At 41.6% G+C, this 18,254-nt stretch overlaps 1 long non-coding RNA gene across 1 annotated transcript; it reads left to right on the top strand.

The window, feature by feature from the left end:
• Positions 1–1,140: 1,140 nt before the first annotated feature.
• Positions 1,141–18,121, top strand: LOC131513441 (uncharacterized). Its single transcript, XR_009262589.1, has 3 exons — positions 1,141–1,189; positions 13,107–13,347; positions 16,953–18,121. It is a non-coding gene; the product is annotated as an uncharacterized LOC131513441 (long non-coding RNA).
• The last annotated feature ends 133 nt before the right edge of the window (positions 18,122–18,254 follow it).

The raw sequence follows: 18,254 nt of genomic DNA, 5'->3' as shown, positions 1-18,254 counted from the left end.
CTCTGGTTGTAGAGCACGGAGGAGGAGGAGGAAAAGGGGCAGATGTGAACCCACTACAATGAGGGTTCTTGGATGGGAGCCTTGAGGAGCAGCTCTATTGGGAGCCAACCTAACAGTGTCCAGCCCACTCTCCACGAAGTCTTTTCCGAGCAGCTAGAGGCCTTTCTCCCTAGAGAGTGACACAGCCCTCCAGCTGGAACTACCCTGTACAAGGACTTTGTCCATTCATGCTTTGGCTCCCCTTGGAATATTTGGCTGGCTTAACATCCCAACCTTATAACCATCCTGGACCCTGGCAAACCCTAATATAAGAAACGCATGGTGCATTTGACCCGTTGTAAACTAAGCCCTGGTTAACTCTTAGGACAGAGTAAGAGTTGGAAAAACTCTTTTGGTTGGAAAAACTGGCTTCAGGTGTCCATGGCTCTGGTGTCATTCACCGAAATGCTAAATAGCGTCAAAAAGCTGATCATTTTAGGGGCGCCTGGGTGGCTCAGTCAGTTAAGCATCCAACTTCAGCTCAGGTCTGATCTCACTGTTTGTGAGTTCAAGCCCCCCATCGGGTTCTGTGCTGACAGCTCAGAGCCTGGAGCCTGCATCAGATTCTGTGTCTCCCTCTCTCTCCGGCCATCCCCCACTCACAATCTCTCTCTCTCTCAAAAATAAATAAACATTAAAAACATTAAAAAAAAAAACGCGATCATTTTGTTGACTACAGTTGTCACTCATTCATTCGACAAACCAGTATTTCTTGAGTGCCTAACGAGTTGCGCGGTACTGTCCTAGGTGCTGGTGATAAAGCAGTGAGGGAGAAAAAAAACAAAACAAAACAACAACAAAAAACCGAACAATACCAAACCCCCTTCAGAATGAGAAATCCCTGACCTCATGGAGAGATAAGAAAATTAGATAAGATTATAGACTGTAGTATGCTGGATAATGTGAAGCCATAAGGAGAAAAATAAGGCAGGGGAGAAAGGGAGAGAGATAAGGAGTTGAGAGAGAGAGAGAGAGAGAGAGAGAGAGTGTGTGCCTGTGTATGTGTGTGTGTGTGTGTGTGTGTGTGTGTGTGTGGAGGGGGGTGGGGTGGGGCTGCAGTTTTATAAAGGTTAGCCAGGAAAGAATTCCTAAGAAGGCAACATTCGAGTCAAGACCAGAAAGAGGTGAGGGAGCGAGTCATAAAAACCAGGTAGGTGAAGGGCATTCCAGACAAATGACAACACAGTACAAAGATCCTGAAGCTGGAATGTTCCAAGAACACTAAGGAGGCCAGAGAGGTGGAGTTGAGTGAGGAGGGGGAGGGTAGGGGGAATGAGGGCCAGAGAGGGAATTGGGCAAGGGGGTGGGGGCTTGGAGGCAGGTCAGAGTGGGAGGACTGAGGCCATTGAAAGAACTTTGGCATTTACTCCAGGGGAGATGAGAGTCCATGGCATCGGTTATATGAGAACTTTTTATTTAATACCGTTTTGGGGAGCAGATATGAAGATACAATGGTGTGGCTAACTGTGTAGGGAAGAAAAATAACTAGTGCCCATTTACAGAGAAGTACATTTCTATAAGTAAGGCACTGAGATTGCTGTTTGTCTGCTACGGACTCACATCTTGTCTTTCCTTCAGCCCCTATTATATCCGTGTCTCACTCCCTCACTGGGCTCAGACTCTGCCCCAGGGCTGCCTCTTCAGTGAGGCTGTCTCTGACTACTTTATCTGAAGGAGTGCCTCTCCCTCTCTAGTCCCTCATCCTGTTTTATTTTTCTTCAAAGCACTCAGCATTGCCTCCACTGTAGCATAGTTGGGACTCAGTGGGCGGGTTCGGATTCTGTTTTAACAGCATCACTCTGGTTACTATGTTGAGAATGTACTGAAAGGATGTGTGAGAAGAGCAGGTAGACTAATTTACTAATGGACTGTTGTTTCTCAAGTGTTGTGATATGATATGTCACAGTTCATTGAGAAGGTCTTGTGTACATGTTAATATCATTTATTCATTTCATCATGGGCACCGTTGTTAATGGGCATACACATCCTCTGTTCTTAAACAATCCTGAAAAATACAGTGTGCCACCGGACAATTGCCCCGATTTTTTTTTTTTATCTAAATTACACAGAATAACAAGATAGAGACGCCGAGAAAACACTCCCCTAAACTGAGAAATAGTACTGTGCTGAGAACAAATTTTTCGGACTGTCGTCTCTGAGGTTCGTGAAACAAAGCTGCCATCTCCCACTTTAATAAATAGATGTATGCATTCTTTGAGACAAGGATGAGAGAAGATGGAATTTTTAGAGTCGATTCCTTGGTACCACTTACTTCTTCGGCCTCTGAGGCGCCTGACCCTTTTAGCCCTAAGGACCTTCCCTGGGACTTGTCTTCCTTTGGCTAAACAGAACAAAAAGAGTGGACTTGTCTTGTCAGATGCTTCAGCTCTGCGGGATCTGGAATGAAATCGCGCTTTTGCAGAGGAGCAGAAGTTGTACAGCTTTGCACCCACAAAGGTCTCACATCTACCGAACCCCATCTTGGGCAGGGCCCGTGCTACTGAGGGGAGAGTCCAGGCCAGGCAGTGTAGTGGACCGGGGCATAAGGATTTCAATTCTGCTCGGTCATTGAATGATCTCCAGTTACGGAGTACTCATTTTACCTCTCTGGTCCCTGATTTCCTCGGCTTTAATCAGGAAAGTCATGATACATTTAGTGAAAAGACATGTTGCAGAATAATGTATGATCCTATTTCCTCCTTTGTTTCAATAATATGAAAAGCAAACCCTTTCTATTTGTGTTGTGTCGCATACATAAACTGTATAGATATAGGGAGGCTGTATACACACACACAGACCCATACATATATGTCTAGATCTATATGAAGATATAAATATGCATACATGGATAAACACAAAGCAAGCTTTGCACAGAATGCTTGGATCTTTGACCCCTGAGTATCTCTTTTTGTTACTGGCACTAAGCTGGCCAGGACAGGGATTTCTCCTCCCCCAGGGATGGGGTGGTGAATTGGCACACCAACTCAATTTCTCATAAGACTACCAGCTGCCAACAATAATGGTCCTAGAATCTCGTAAAGGAGCTGGTACCCACGCTCATCCTTTTGGTCCCCAAGCTCAAGGCTGTTTCCCCCTATTTGTGAGCACATCTCAATACTTGCCCCATAAAAAGGAAGGGTCAGAGAGAGGTGGGGTCCCTCTTCTGGAGCACAGCCCCATGCTGTGTCTAGTTGTACCCAACCCAAGTTTGTCTATCCCCAGAAGAGAAGAAGGGGCCCTTATACCTGAGTTCCACCCTGCACTAAATGACACTTGTGGGTGGTCAAGAGCCCTTGACTTGACTGCCATTCAAAGTTGTGTGCAAGTGGGAGAGGGGGTGTGCTGGTTGAGGGGCCTGAAATGGAAGTGATGAGAGGAGGGATTAGTAACTTTGCTATCCTTTTATAGCATGCTTCTGTAGGCTTTTATTTGTTAAAATGAACATACATTGTAATTTAACATCCAGTCAATAAAAGCAGACCCTAAAGATATTAACCATACTGTGCAAATGCAAAGGATGATCATCATTTCAAGGTACGTGCTGACCTGCCCTCCTGTGGCCTTTGGTGTCATTAGGAGCACTTGGCCAAGCACTCGTGTTTTGCTTATGCTGCTCATGTTGACGGTAAACTTAGGGTTATTTCCCAAGACTCATTGTTAGTAGATTTGCAAAAGAAAAAGATGTTTTGTTGCTCACACAGATCTTTTAGAGGCATTGAGTTTTTAAAGACACTTTTTTAAAACAATGAGGTAATTTTAGAAAGAAATTAAAGCTTTTGGGTACCTTAGCTGAGAGTAAATGTGAAGAATTAAAAAGGTAATTGGACTGAAACTGGGTTAATCAAACCAACTTTCAGAGCTAAAGGAATCACAGGGAGAGGAGAGCAATTTGACTGTGGAGCACCCCAGACATTGTCTAACCCTTCTGACTCTTCAGTTTCTGGTTCTTCTGCCCTGATTCTTTAGGATTACATCTTTTACAAACTAGTTCTGATCCTTCGATTCAACATTATAATTTTTGGTCCTCATTTGACTTGTACTCCTTTAGAACCAAAGTTAGTGTGGTCTTTGCTTCTTTGGGTATTCATTCTCCTACATTCAGGTCCCTACCTTACTACTTCTCTCCTAAATTGAAAATCATGGCGATGGTCTCACTTTGAAATCATAGATGTTTTATGTATGTATGTATGTATGTATGTATGTATTTATTATTTTACTTTTTTTATTCTTGAGTTAACATATAGTGTCGACTTGCCTTCAGGGATATTGTATGTATTTAAAAACTAAATTGTCATGTGTTGTTCAGTTTCTTTCTTTTTTTTTTTTTTTTTTACATTTTTATTTTTGAGAGAGAGAGAGGAAGAGAGAGACAGACAGACAGCGTGTGAAGGGGCAGGAGCAAAGAGAGAGGGAGACGCAGAATCCAGAGCAGACTCCAGGCTCTGAGTTGTCAGCACAGAGCCCAAAGCAGGGCTCAGACTCACAAACTGCAAGATCATGACCTGAGCTGAAGTTGAACACTTAACCGACTAAGCTACCCAGGCACCTCTGTGTTTCGGTTTCTGATGTTGCTGTCCAAGGCAGTCTGTTCCTTTAATTCTATTGCCTGGGTTGCATTTCAGATTTGTAGACAGAACTGCATTGATGCCACTGAATCTAAACATGAGGGCCTGACAGCAGAAATATGTCTGCACCAAAAAGTTAAGCATTTGCATGGTTTTCATTGCTTTGTTAAAGTAAGTCAACAATTCACGCCATTTTCCATTTATTAAGTCTTCTTAACAGGAGATTTTTAAAAGACCTGGCTTGAAAAATGCACGTGTGTGTGTGTGTGTGTGTGTGTGTGTGTGTTAATTCAAATGTCAGACAAATCATCAACATGGGTTGTACAAACTCTGACTTTCTGTGGAAAAATCTGTAAATTTCAGAAATTTAAAACAGTGTACTTCAATTGTTACTAAGCCTTTTTTAAAAACACCACAGTCTCTGATTTATTTCCTCATCCTCCCTCCCATTATTTGAGAAACATATTGGTAAAAGTAATTTCTTTCATTTTTCTATCTCTTCTTGTATTTTTTTTCATGTTACCGTTTTACAGATGATTTATTTATATTGCCTATTGTAGTTCCCAAACATCACAAGGCTTATGTTTATGCATCTGAATCTTCTGGGACTCCACCAAAGTGATTGCTTTCACCGCGTTCAATATTCATCCTTTCCATATCCATGAGTTTCTAGGGGACTTTCCACAAAGCTCTTGGAGCCAGTGCATTTTCCTGCAATTTTATCTTGGAATGCTTTAGGACTTGAGAATAGTCATAACAAAGAAAAAAGAAAAGCTACCCATCTACGATATGATTAAAATCATTAAAAATTAGACTGGCTTTAAAAGATAATTTTCATCAAGCATATAATCTTTAAAAAATTCAGACTTTCGAATGTCCCCTCTCTGCAAAGAGAGCTTTCACACTATTCTTATTTTCTGAGCTTATACTCTAATAAACTTTTGCCTGCTGCTAAAAAAAAAAAAAAATCAGAAAATATAGTGTTTGAAACTGTTCTGTTTTGAGAGAGAGAGAGAGTGCAAGCAGGGGAGGGGCAGAAGGGGAGGGCAGGGGCAAGAGCACAGAGAGGGGGAGGGAGAGAATATCAAGCAGGCTCCATACTCAGTAAGAACCCAGAGGCAGGGCTTGATCTCATGAACCGTGAAATTGTGACCTGGGCTTGATCTCATGAACCATGAAATTGTGACCTGGGCTGAAATCGGTTGCTAAACCTACTGAGCCACCCAAGTGCCCCTTGTGTTTGAAGTTTTGTTATTAGTTTGGCAGGCATACAGAGGTCAGCTGTGAGAGAATGACTGTTTTTTTCCAAATAACATTTCTTAGTTCATATTCCTGGCAGAGTTGTAGGGGTAATCCATCTTTGAGGGCTACACCTGAAAATAGTAGATATGAGGTCTTTTTAAAAAAATTTTTAATGTTTATTTATTTTTGAGAAAGAGAGAGACAGAGCATGAGCAGACAAGGGGCAGAGAGCAGGGGAGACACAGAATCGGAATCAGGCTTTAGGCTCCTCACTGTCAGCACAGAGCCCGAGCAGGACTCAAACTCATGAACCTCGAGATATGACCTGAGCTGAAGTCAGACGCTTCACCAACTGAGCCACCGAGAGGCCCCGAAAAAATAGATATGAGGTCTGAAATCTTTCAAAATGGTGGGTTGCATTTTGGTATGCTAACTCCTTTCTTCAGTGTCTCATTTTAAAAATGCTTCTCTTAAAATTTATTCTCCCTTATACAGGGAGAAATTAAACCAATTAAAAGTGTACACATGGGATCCTTTATAGACTTGAAAATTCAGAGATTGCTTACAACAAAAAATAAGTAGAGTGGAATTTTAATAACCAACGCAAAGACCAGTATATACAGCCCTGACTTCTCTAAATAGGAAAAGATTCCTGAAAACAAAATATCCTGATTGTATTTTATGTTGAAAGACTAAAGGGAGACCCATGAGGGGCGCCTGGGTGGCTCAGTCGGTTAAGCATTCAACTTTGGTTCAGGTCATAATCTCACAGTTTGTGAGTTCGAGCCCCCCATAGGGCCTGGGGCCTGCTTCGGATTCTGTCTCCTTCTCTCTCTGCCCCTCCCCCACTTGTGCTCTGCCTCTTTCTATCAAAAATAAATAAATGTAAAACAAGAATTTTTTTTAATAGAATAAATAGGGGCAGCTGGGTGGCTAAGGCGGTTGAGCGCCCAAGTCGGTTTCGGCACAGATCATGATCTCACAGTCCGTGAGTTCGAGCCCTGCGTTGGGCTTTATGCTGACAGCTCAGAGCCTGGAGCCTGCTTCGGATTCCGTGTCTCCCTCTCTGTCTGCCCCTTCCCTGCTTGTGCTCTGTCTCTGTCTCTGTCTCTCTCAAAAATAAATAAACATTAAAAAAAAGGGAGACCCATGAGGCTTGGGGTGTTCCAGACATGGGTGCAAAATGTCTACCTGCTAAGTGGATGGGCTCTTCAAGTGACATGGTCAGCTAAATGCCACAGGAAGGAGTCTCAGCAGGACTGAGGGCAGTTGATGTCTGTCGCTTGAATGAATACCCACAACTTATTGGGTTTTAATAATAGGGTCTTGTTTAGATATTGCTACCATTTATAATTTGTGTGACTGATTTGCATAAGTATATATAGTTCTTCTTCATTATTCATGGATTCTGTATTTGCAAATTTGCTTATTTGCTGAAATTTCTTTGTAACCCCCAAGTCATTATTCACAGTGCTTTTGTGGTCATTTGCCGACAGGCATGGGTGGAGGGGGGCGGTGGGTGAAAACTTTTGAGTCGCCTGGGGCACATGTGCCCAGGGGAGGTTGAATTACAAAGAAAAAAAAACAAAAAACAAAAAACTCACCCAGAAAGAGAGACTACTATCACTGTTATCGCTGTGATTAGTTCTTCTGCCATTTTTCAGATACATATGCATTCACAAAATCGGGATATAATGTAAGACTATTTTGTGGCATTTATTTATTTATTTATTTATTTTACTAAACATTATATTATTACCATGTTGTATGCTTTCAATAGTGTTTGAAGATCCAATTTTAACAGCTGCATTCTATTCCCAGCCACACATGGCAAGCTTAGAAGCTTCTTGGGCTAACCTAAGCCTCATTTTCTTTTCTTTTTTTCTTTTTTAAAAATTTACATCCAAGTTGGGATATAGCACAATAATGATTTCAGGAGTAGAGCCCAGTAATTCATCCCCTGTATATAATACCCAGCGCTCATCCCAAGAAGTGTCTTTCTTAATGCCCCTTACCCATTTAGCCCATCCCCCCACCCACAACGCCTCCAGCAACCCTCTGTTTGTTCTCTGTATTTAAGAGTTTCTTGTTTGTTGTCTATATTTAAGAGTCTCTTCTGTATTGTCCCCCTCCCTGTTCATATATTATTTTTGCTTCCCTTCCCTTATGTTCATCTGTTTTGTATCTTAAATTCTACATATGAGTGAAATCATATGATATTTGTCTTTCTTTGACTGACTAATTTCACTGAGCATAATACACTCTAGTTCCATCCCCGTTGTTGCAAATCTGAGCCTCATTTTCCACCTTCAAAGAGGCTGGGGGTTTGCAACCTAGTGCTACCTGAACAAGAGTCTCTTTAGAAAGTTTAATGTAAATGTTTTACTGTTTTCTCCCAAGTGCTCAGGGACTAAGTATAAGAGCATGAAGTACAAGCATTTTGGAAACCATTTGGGAGTTTCTGGTAAAACTCCCAAAATGTGTTCATTTCCTGGTGCAGCAATTAAATATGCTTCAAGGGGAACTCGTACACTTGTCTGCAAAAGGAGAAAAACATTCAGAGATGCTCATTCTAGCCCTCCCTAAAACTACAGTAGTAAAAATAGTGAAAGAGTAAAAAAAAAAAAAAAAAAAAAAAAAAATTGCAGCTAACCAAACTGACCATCAATAAGGGAACGGATAATAAGCACTGGTATATTTGTGTGATGGAATATACTAGAGAGTCATTAAAAGAAATGGGCTATTTACATCATCATGGGTAGATCTCAAAAGCAGAGTGCTGAACAGACATAGCAAGTGGCAGGACAATACCTTCAATTCAGTTTTCTTTTTTAAGTTTATTTATTTATTTTGAGAGAGAGAGACAAGGCGTGCGGGGGACAAGCAGGCTCCACGCTGCCTGAGCAGAGTCCAGCTCGGGGCTCAAACCCATGAAAGTGTGAGATCATGACCTGAGCTGAAACCGAGAGTCGGATGCTTAGCCGACTGAGCCACCCAGGGGCCCCAATACCTTCAGTTCATTTATGACCATCTGGTTCAGGGATGCACACGTGTACGTGAATATAAAATGAAGGAGGCACAACATCATCATGTCAGGCATGCTCTCTCCGCCTCTGATCTCAGAGCTGTTCCTGGCTGCACAACAGTAGAGGGAGTTGTGAAAGTTCCCCATCTGCTGGACTGGAAAATAGTGGTTTCTAGACGGAGTCTCCAGCTGCTATTCAGTATTTGTTTCCCACTGTGAAATTTCCATTCCAGTTTCAACTCTTCAGGACCTTGTCGGTTAACTACTCCTCCGGGGACGCATCTTCTTGGTCAACACAAAAGACGCTAAGCCGCATCTTCAGATTTCCTGACATCTGCATACATCTGGTCAAGGAGAGGTATGGCTTCTTTAAAGATTTTGGAGCATTGCTTCTCGCACCACCCTCTTTCAGCACACCTTCTTCCTGGCTGCCTCCTGCTCTCAGGCCTAATCTCAACTGGTGGCGGGGTTGGTGATAGCTGGTGGATGTTTTGTCTGCTTATCATACCTTCTCATCCTCCTTCTTCAGGTTACAGCACTCTTCCTGTTTGGTATTTGTTCCCTCTTTTCCTGGTGATCCTGGTGAGGGTCCCCTCCCCCACCGGTGAGGAGGATTCCCACCCCCTCACCCCCACAGTCCTGTGACCCAAGCAGGACCAATCAGGGCAGTATCTGAACTTCACCTAAGGGAGGTGGGAAAAAAGTCTTCTTTGTGGGTGGATCTGAGGCTATGGCTCCAGGAAGCCATCTTCCTGTGTGAGGTGGAGGGAGGCTGTGTGGAGAAACAAGCAGGATGGGTGTTGGGTGTGGGAGGAAGAGAGAGTGAATCCTGGTGTTAGGGAATTCTCTTGGAGGCCTGGTTTCTGCAGCTCACTCTTCAGGCATGTGAATAGCCCAAGTATCCTTCCCAGGTAAGTGAGCCAACACCTTTCCCTTTTTAGTTCTCCTCTTTTGTGACCTAAAGAGCCCTGGCCAGTAGAGCTATCCCTTACTGAGATGCTCCACCATTGCCTGGCCTTTGTGTGAAGAGTCCAATCTTCACAGAGTTCTCTGTTTCTCTCTTTCAGTCCCTCCATATGGACCTGGTCTCTACTGGTGCCTTTTCTCATGCCCTTCTCCCCTCTTTCCAAAGGGATAGCCAGAATCACGCACACCAATATTTCAGAGCTTGGTCTTTTTCGATAAGGTATTTAAATACATATGTATAACATACATATGTAATAGATGGACACACAAATATATATAAAATAAATATATTAAAAAGACATATTTTTACATAATACATATTTATTTTATATATTTATATATTTATTATATGTATTTCCACATTATATATTTTTTAATTTTATGTATTTTTTATTTGAGAGAGAGAGAGAGAGCATGAATCAGGGGGGAGAGGCAGAGGGAGAGAGAGAGAGAATCTTTTTTTTTTTTTTTTTTTTTTCAACGTTTTTTATTTATTTTTGGGACAGAGAGAGACAGAGCATGAACGGGGGAGGGGCAGAGACAGAGGGAGACACAGAATCGGAAACAGGCTCCAGGCTCTGAGCCATCAGCCCAGAGCCTGACGCGGGGCTCGAACTCACGGACCGCGAGATCGTGACCTGGCTGAAGTCGGACGCTTAACCGACTGCGCCACCCAGGCACCCCTGAGAGAGAGAGAATCTTAAGCAGGCTTCAAGTTCAGTGAGAAGCCCACCATGGGGCTTGATCCCACAACCTTGGGATCATGGCCTGAGCTGAAATAAAGAGTTGGACGCTCAAATGACTGAGCCATCCAGGTGCCATTGTATGTGTGTGTGTGTATTTTAATATATATTAACATATTTAATATATTAACATATATAAAATATGTACTAACATATATGTTAACATATATATGCACTATATATTATACATAGTATATATATATAATATATATACTATATATATAACTATATATAACATATATAACTATATATATAACACACACATATAACATATATAACATATATGTTATATATGTATATATAACATATATATAACTATATATAACATATATGTATATATGTATATATAACATATATATAACTATATATAACATATATGTATATATGTATATATAACATATATATATAACATATATATAACTATATATAACATATGTATATACTATATATTATACATAGTATAATACATGCTGTTATACATAGTATAATATATACTAACATATATAATAATATATATATAAACAAAGTTGGGAGTTACAGATTCTGTGACAGACTGGTGGAAGAAATGTTTTACAGCCCCAAAGAGGACACACCTTCCATTTGTATAATCCAGTCTTTAAAAAAAAAAAAATTAATCTTTATTTATTTATTTTGAGAGAGTGAGCTCAAGTGGGGGAGGGGCAGAGAGAGAGAGAGGGAGCAAGAGAATCCCAAGCAGGCTCCGCACTGTCAGCCCAGAGCCTGACACGGGGCTCTGTCTCACAGACCGTGTGATCAGGACCTGAGCCCATATCACGAGTCAGACTCTTAACCGACTGAACCACCCGGGTGCCCCTGGGTAATCCAGTCTTATACAACGGAATCACGTGGCTCAACTTCACACGGGGATACCCAGACACTCCCATCATGGAACCCTCTTGACTTTTTACAGTGAGTTGGAGGATCTCTACTTTTATAACAGCAGGTACAGGTTTCCTTATCGACTGAGATGCGCCATGGCTGGGAAGATGCTTATTTAAAGCCACGCCCGGAAAGGAGATGAGCCTCCAGGATCCGAATAAAGAACTATTCTGCTGATAACAGGGGGAGAGTGTGCCCATCACTCCAAGGCAGAGAAGCAGGGAGAACAGTGGTGGGGGTATTAAGGAATGGCCTATGCACGAAGAAGCGGCCCGTTCATGATGCGGCCTTGCCTGTAGTTCCTGAGGCACAAAATGCTCGGGTGTGAATGACATTTGTGTGGAACTTCCAAAGGACTAGACATTCTGTAACCTGGCAACACATATGGGTGGATGCTCGTGGAGAGAATTAACTCAGGGAATCTGCAGAATGATTAGGTAGTCCTTGCATAGGGATGCAGATTTAGGATTTGTTTTGTATTTTTTTTTTCCCGAATATGTTTACTCCTTTTTTTCTTTTTATTATTTATTGATATAATTTATTTACTTACATCCAAGTCAGTTAACAGATAGCAAAGGATGCGAAACCCCAGACATCTGTTAAAAAAAAAAAAAAAGACACTGTGTTAAACTTTACTTCAACAATCTTGTCCTGGTGTTTGCTCGAATTTGTTCCTAGGCTCAAGCTGCCTCAAAAAGTAACGGTAGCTGTTAATATGTGAAAACACGTTGCCAGGCTTAATCTTGTCAGCGGAGAAAAATGCGGTATTTACATGACTTTGTTTAAGCAAACTCTTAATGGCATCTAGAAAGCTAAGACAAGAGAAGTCACTTGATTCTTTCCAAAGTGACACGCTGTCTGGAAACCTGTGAAAAGGGAAGATAACCTAATATCTTCTGTGCCTCTGTGTTGGAGGGCACCAGAAGCTTTCTAGCTTCTGTCTTGTAAGGAAAACTAAGAAAGGGCTAAGAGACAGGCACAGGAGAAAGGGCAATGTCTTTATCCCGGCCAATCTGCTTCCAGTAAGGGAGAGAGAGACCGAGGGCTGGCTCGTTGTGAAGGCTCTGGAGAATTTGGGTCTTTACTCCCCAAAATTCCACAGACTTCAGTGATTCCACTCAGTGATTCCACTGGGAAAATTCTGACAATCGTGTCCAATGAGTGAGAACAACAGGTTAACTGTTTCTTGGCACATAAGGAGGAAAGTGGACCAATGCAAAATGATTTAGAACCATAAGAATTTAGTAAGAATGAGTGAAGAAAAGACAAAATATTTGTTTCTATTCTTAATCCTTTGTTGACAGACTTAGTATAGTTTAGTAATACTTGATGGAGTTAGCTATTTTTATATGTAGTTCTGTTTTTATTTTATTTACGCCAAAATTTCCAACTCAAGCAAACCACGTCCATGGCAAAGGATTCCTGTTTCTCCGGGAGCTTAACCAAACCCATGACTGTTTTCCTGGTGTCTGGAGACCTTCAGTAGGCAACACAGCTCAAGAGGAAATAACCTTTCTGGCATGAAGCTAACAACCTAAAAATATGGCATAATGGTATGTTATACTCCCACTCTCAGACATCTTTGCTCTTCCTGTTATTCTGGCAACTTCTTTTTCTTCAATTCAGGTGGATAGCAGTGCGGGAAGCTGGCGTCTGGAATCACCATAGTGACTTTGATTTCTAGCTGTGAGGAAGAACATGCCCACGTGGCCATTTCTCCAGCACCATGATATCTATGGGCACAGAAGATATCTGCAGAGATCATGGGGGCAGGATCCGGGAGCATCCACACTGACAGCTGGACACTTCCTGCCAGTGCATTCTAGGGAGAGCTGGCCTCCAGCATCCTCTGTAGTGACCAACAGAAGTGAGTTATGTCTCCTCTGAAGAACAATTACTTTTCAATTTGGAGAGGGGACAGGTTCACTGTTAAGTGAATGTGGGAGTTTTAAAGACTAAAATATCATAAATAAAAGCAGCAGAGCAGAGAGAGCATGAATAGGCTTTGGAATCAGACAGCCCTGAGCTTAAATCTAGGCTTCCTCAATTACTAGCAGAGTCATATATAACTTGTCACAAAACTATGAGACCCGAATTTTGAGACACAAAGTTCTCAGTGAGTTAAATCCCTAAAGATTCAGTTTTTTTTTTTTGCCAATTTCTAAAATCTTGTAGCTCTTCCTGCACACCCCAATCCATTGTAATAATATTTTCAACCTCTAAATCATTTTTGTATTTACCATCTATGCAAACCATTTGGTTATTAATATAAATTAGTGAGGATTTGCTAAGGACAGAACCAACCAGGTATATATAGGAAGAGATTTATTATAAGGAAATTGGCTGAGAAGTCCCACAATCCACAATCTGCAAGCGAGAGACCCAGGAAAGTCAGTGGTGACATTCGGTCTGAGTACCACGGGTACCAACGGCAGAACGAGATTAATATGGCAGCTCAAGCAATGGGGCGGGAGAAGCCAGATTCTTCCAGATTCTTCCTTCCTTGGCCTTTTTGTTCTATTCAGGTTCTCAGCAGATTGGGTGATGCCCTCCCACGTTGAGGAAGGGGCCCACTTACTGAGTCCACTGATTCGGATACTGATTTGTTCTGGAAATACCCTCACAGACATACCCAGAAATGATGTTTAGCCAAATACTCCCGGCCTCCCTGTGATCCAATCAAATTGACCATAAAATTAATCATCACATAATATATATCCTGTTGGTACACTTCTCATATTTAGTACTTTCCCTTTTTCCAGGATTAAAAAATAAACTCCATAAGGGCAGATAGAGAAGACTGTATCTTATATCTCGTTATGTTCTCTTCAGCAAAGAAGATCCCTCCGCTTTTGGGACTCTTTTGATTAGTCCTGGATGTGTAACATCTCTGAACCTCAACACTACATACTAATTACTATTAGTCATGGTGACCACAAAAATGCTGTTACAGGGGTGCCTGGGTGGCTCAGTCAGTTAAGTGTCCAACTCTTGGTTTTGGCTCAGGTCAGAATCTCACAGTTCACGGACTGGGAACCCACATTGGGCTCTGCACTAACAGCATAGGGCCTGCTTGAGATTCTCTCTCTCCCTCTCTCTCTGCCCCTCCCCAGCCCACGCTCTCAGTCTCTCTCTCAAAATAATTAAAAAAAAATTATATTAAAAAATGCTGTTACCAATTCCCAAAGCTCCTCATAAGGACGGTACAACCTTTGACTGAAAAGCACTACAGTGTCAAATATATTGTAAATGTGTGTCTGGCAAACCTAAGTTTATTTGCTCAGCATTTTGATTGTTTCATTAGTGGCAGTAGGGGGATTTCAGTCAAAAATCCATTACTTTTACAGCAAAAAAAAAAAAAAAGAAAAAAAGAAAAAGAAAGAACCCAAGAAATCAGTTCATCCAATATTCTTTCAATTGTGGTTCTACCCATTAATCTTTGTGTATGAAGAGACCTGTGAGTCTGTGTTGCAGCTTACATTCTCTGAAACGCAGATCTGAGGAAGACACTGCATGGTGTGTGTGTGTGTGTGTGTGTGTGTGTGTGTGTTTAAATTAGGGAGTTCTTTTGGGATCGGTTGGAGAGGGAAAGGAAGAAAGTAGGATTAAGCAGAGGGAGAAGTTAGCAGATGTGATTCAGATTCAAGAAAGGCCTGAGCCAACTTCACAGGGGGCTCTGCAACTGAGATAGCTCTTCCCAGTGGTCCCAAGCTGGAGCAAGGGAGCCAGACTCTGTCTCCTATGCCAATCTGTGCTCCGGTGTAGCAGGGACACGAGCTGGGTTATGGCAGCTCTTTTCAAATTTTATTTTATTTTATTTTTTAGAAAGAGCGAGAGAGAGGGAAGGAAGGAGGGAGACAGAGACTCCTAAGCAGGCTCCGTGCTCAGCACAGTAGTATTGCTCATAGTATTGAGCCAACGTGGGGCTCATGACCTGAGCCGAAATCGAGAGTCGGACACTTAACTGACTGAGCCACCCAGGTGCCCCAAGGTAGCTCTTTTCAGCAGAAGGCTAGTCTCAAAGACTGCTGAGAGCTCAGGGCTCTTTGTGGGCCTTCATGGTGCTGGAGACCAGAAGTCCAACATCAAGGTGTCAGCAAGGCTCTATTTCCTCTCAAAGCTCTAAGGTTGAAGCTTCTGATGGCTCTTTTCATTCCTTGTCTTATTGGGAGCAGAACTCCAATCTCTGCCTGTTGTTACATGGCCTTCTCTTCTTATTTGTGTCTTCTCTTCTCCTATAAGGGCATTCGTCATTGGATTTAGGACCCCACTTTTATGATCCAGAATGGTCTCGGCTCAAATTCTTTAATTACATGTCAAGATCCTTTTTCCAAATAAGTTCACATTCACAGGTTCCAGAAGGTAGAACATTCACGTACCTTTTTGGGAGCCACCATTAACCCCTTACAAATGGTTAACCGTAAATGTTCCAGCTTTCTCATATAGGGCAAATAGACTAATTATCAAAGGGAAAGAACTCTGACGTGGAATGTAATGTCACATAGGGGGGAGTTTAGGAAATTGGGAATTAGGACGATTGGGGACACTACTGGTACAGTGGGTGAGGGTTTGGGACGCTCATCACTTTGCCCTGTGTGGGAACCTCTTGAATGAAAAAGGGCTGACCCATGTGCTATATACAACTTTGCAAAATCCTACCAACTTGCATATGTCCCCTGGGACATTGATGTAGGTGAAAAACCTGTTTATCATTATCTGGGGCTAGAACTTATCTCCATTTTACAAACCACCAGGAGGTTATATCATCTGTAAATTTTATTTCGGGGTAGCGAGAGGGACATTACGAAATATTTATTATAAAAGGGGACTATGGGGTCCGATAAGGTGCAAAACCACTTACAGAAAAAAAAAAAATTCCCTTAAGGTGTTTTTCTCAAATCTTTTAAGTGCATTTTCCAGCTGGTAGTATTTTATTGTCATTTCCTAAAGTAATTACAACTGTCAGCCTCTCCCTGAGTGATGTGTACTTGGATCCAACCGCTCATGCAGCTCATACTTTGAAACCATCTAGAGCTCCTGGTGTGGGAAGCAGAGTTCTCTGTATTGAGACCTCTTCCACAGTCCTGTTGGGTGACACTGGAATGGTAACCAGCCCTCCCTGAAACTTAATTTTATTATCTTTCAGATAGAAATGTCATACATCAAGTGATTGTTGTCTGAAGATTAATCTAATGAATCTGACTAATCAAATTCTCCGCAAATAGTTTTTAGAACGTACCTAAAAACTAATGAGGACCTGAGAAGTAGGAACACTCTGAACAGAAGTACAGCTCATCAAGGCTGATGTCTCTCTCTGTTCCATGAACTACCAGTGCAGGCATTTGGAGATAAGAAAGTGGGAGAGGATAATAATCCATACCTCAAAATCAAACTCTCCAGTGGTGCTCCTATAATTGACTCCATTAATGGCAGACTATGACCTGTTTTTAACATCTGTTCTCCTGCTCTCAGATTGAAGATCAAAACAATACCTTTTGAAAGAATTGGCAAAGGAATACAAGAGGACCCGACACCTGGATGATGCAGCTCCTGGTGGACAGAGGTCTTCAGATGGAATCCCTACCATGACCTAAAAAACTCTACAAAATCTGGCTTTGGCTCTCCACGCATTCCCCTCTGTCCTCAGTGTCTTTGTTCTGGTTCTTGAAATGTCAGCTGTGGTTTATGGTCTGTGTCTCCCCTTGAGACTGTCTTCTCCCAGATATTTTTTCATGCTTGATGCTTTGTACACCACGTACCCTTTTCAGATTTCTTTTTATAAAATAGCATCCCCCAACCAATAGTGTTTCTTGACCTTACTTAATTTTTCATCTTAACCTCTGACATCGTATTACATAATTATTTGATCATTTATTTCTTGCTCTTGTCTCCCACTGAAATCGAAGACCCACCAGGGCAAGGACATTACCTACTTCGTTGCTTTATCCTTCATGCCTAGAACAGAATGGCATATAGTCCTAGAATTCTAAATTGATGCTCATTCATGTGTTCCTCCTGCATGTTTTCTTTGTGATTTAAATTATGTCTTTCTGCAGGGACAAGAGCTTTGCCTTCTATTTTTGTTTTATTTCCTGAATTTCCTTTGGATAATTAATAAATAGCTTTGATCCGCCTTTATTATTTCTGTTCAACCAATTTGTTTGTCATGGCTTAAAGAACTAGTTAGAAATTTGGCTACGGAGAGGTAAGCTAGGTTTTGAAGGCCTCTAAACATGACTCAGCCGATTCATTATGTAAACTTTGCAACCATAGACCGTTGAACATGGGCAAGACTAAGAGAATTGTGTAAGGGGATTTAGAGCAGATGATGGGAGTGTGGACTCCCTGATTTGTTTATTATTTATGCTGTACTAGGAAAAACAATGGTTACTGGTTATCATAGTCTAATTACTGGTTATTAGACTATAGACTATAAGTCCATGAGGGTAGAGACCTTGCTCTCTTGCTCACCTGTATTCAGGACCTAGAATAGTGTCTAGTATATAGTTGGGGTTCAATGGATGTTTTGAATGAATCACCAAATGAAAGAAGGAGTATTGCCATTGGGGGAGGGGGCAGGAGGATACTCTGAAAAGTAATACCGGTAGTATTTCGTATGCATATGCCTTTTTTTCACACTTCTGTAATCAGCAGAATAAATCAGAGTCCTATCACCACATTCTTAGAGTCACTGATGTATTTTATCCTATATTTAGTACACTTAGGTATGAGTACCAATCATCAACTAAAAACAAGGATGAACTCTTCAAGTGT

This window comes from Neofelis nebulosa, chromosome 6 (genome assembly GCF_028018385.1).
Source record: "Neofelis nebulosa isolate mNeoNeb1 chromosome 6, mNeoNeb1.pri, whole genome shotgun sequence".
Taxonomy (NCBI): Eukaryota; Metazoa; Chordata; class Mammalia; order Carnivora; family Felidae; genus Neofelis; species Neofelis nebulosa.
Note: the sequence above shows the minus strand (reverse complement) of the source record. Positions and strands in the feature narration are given on the sequence as shown.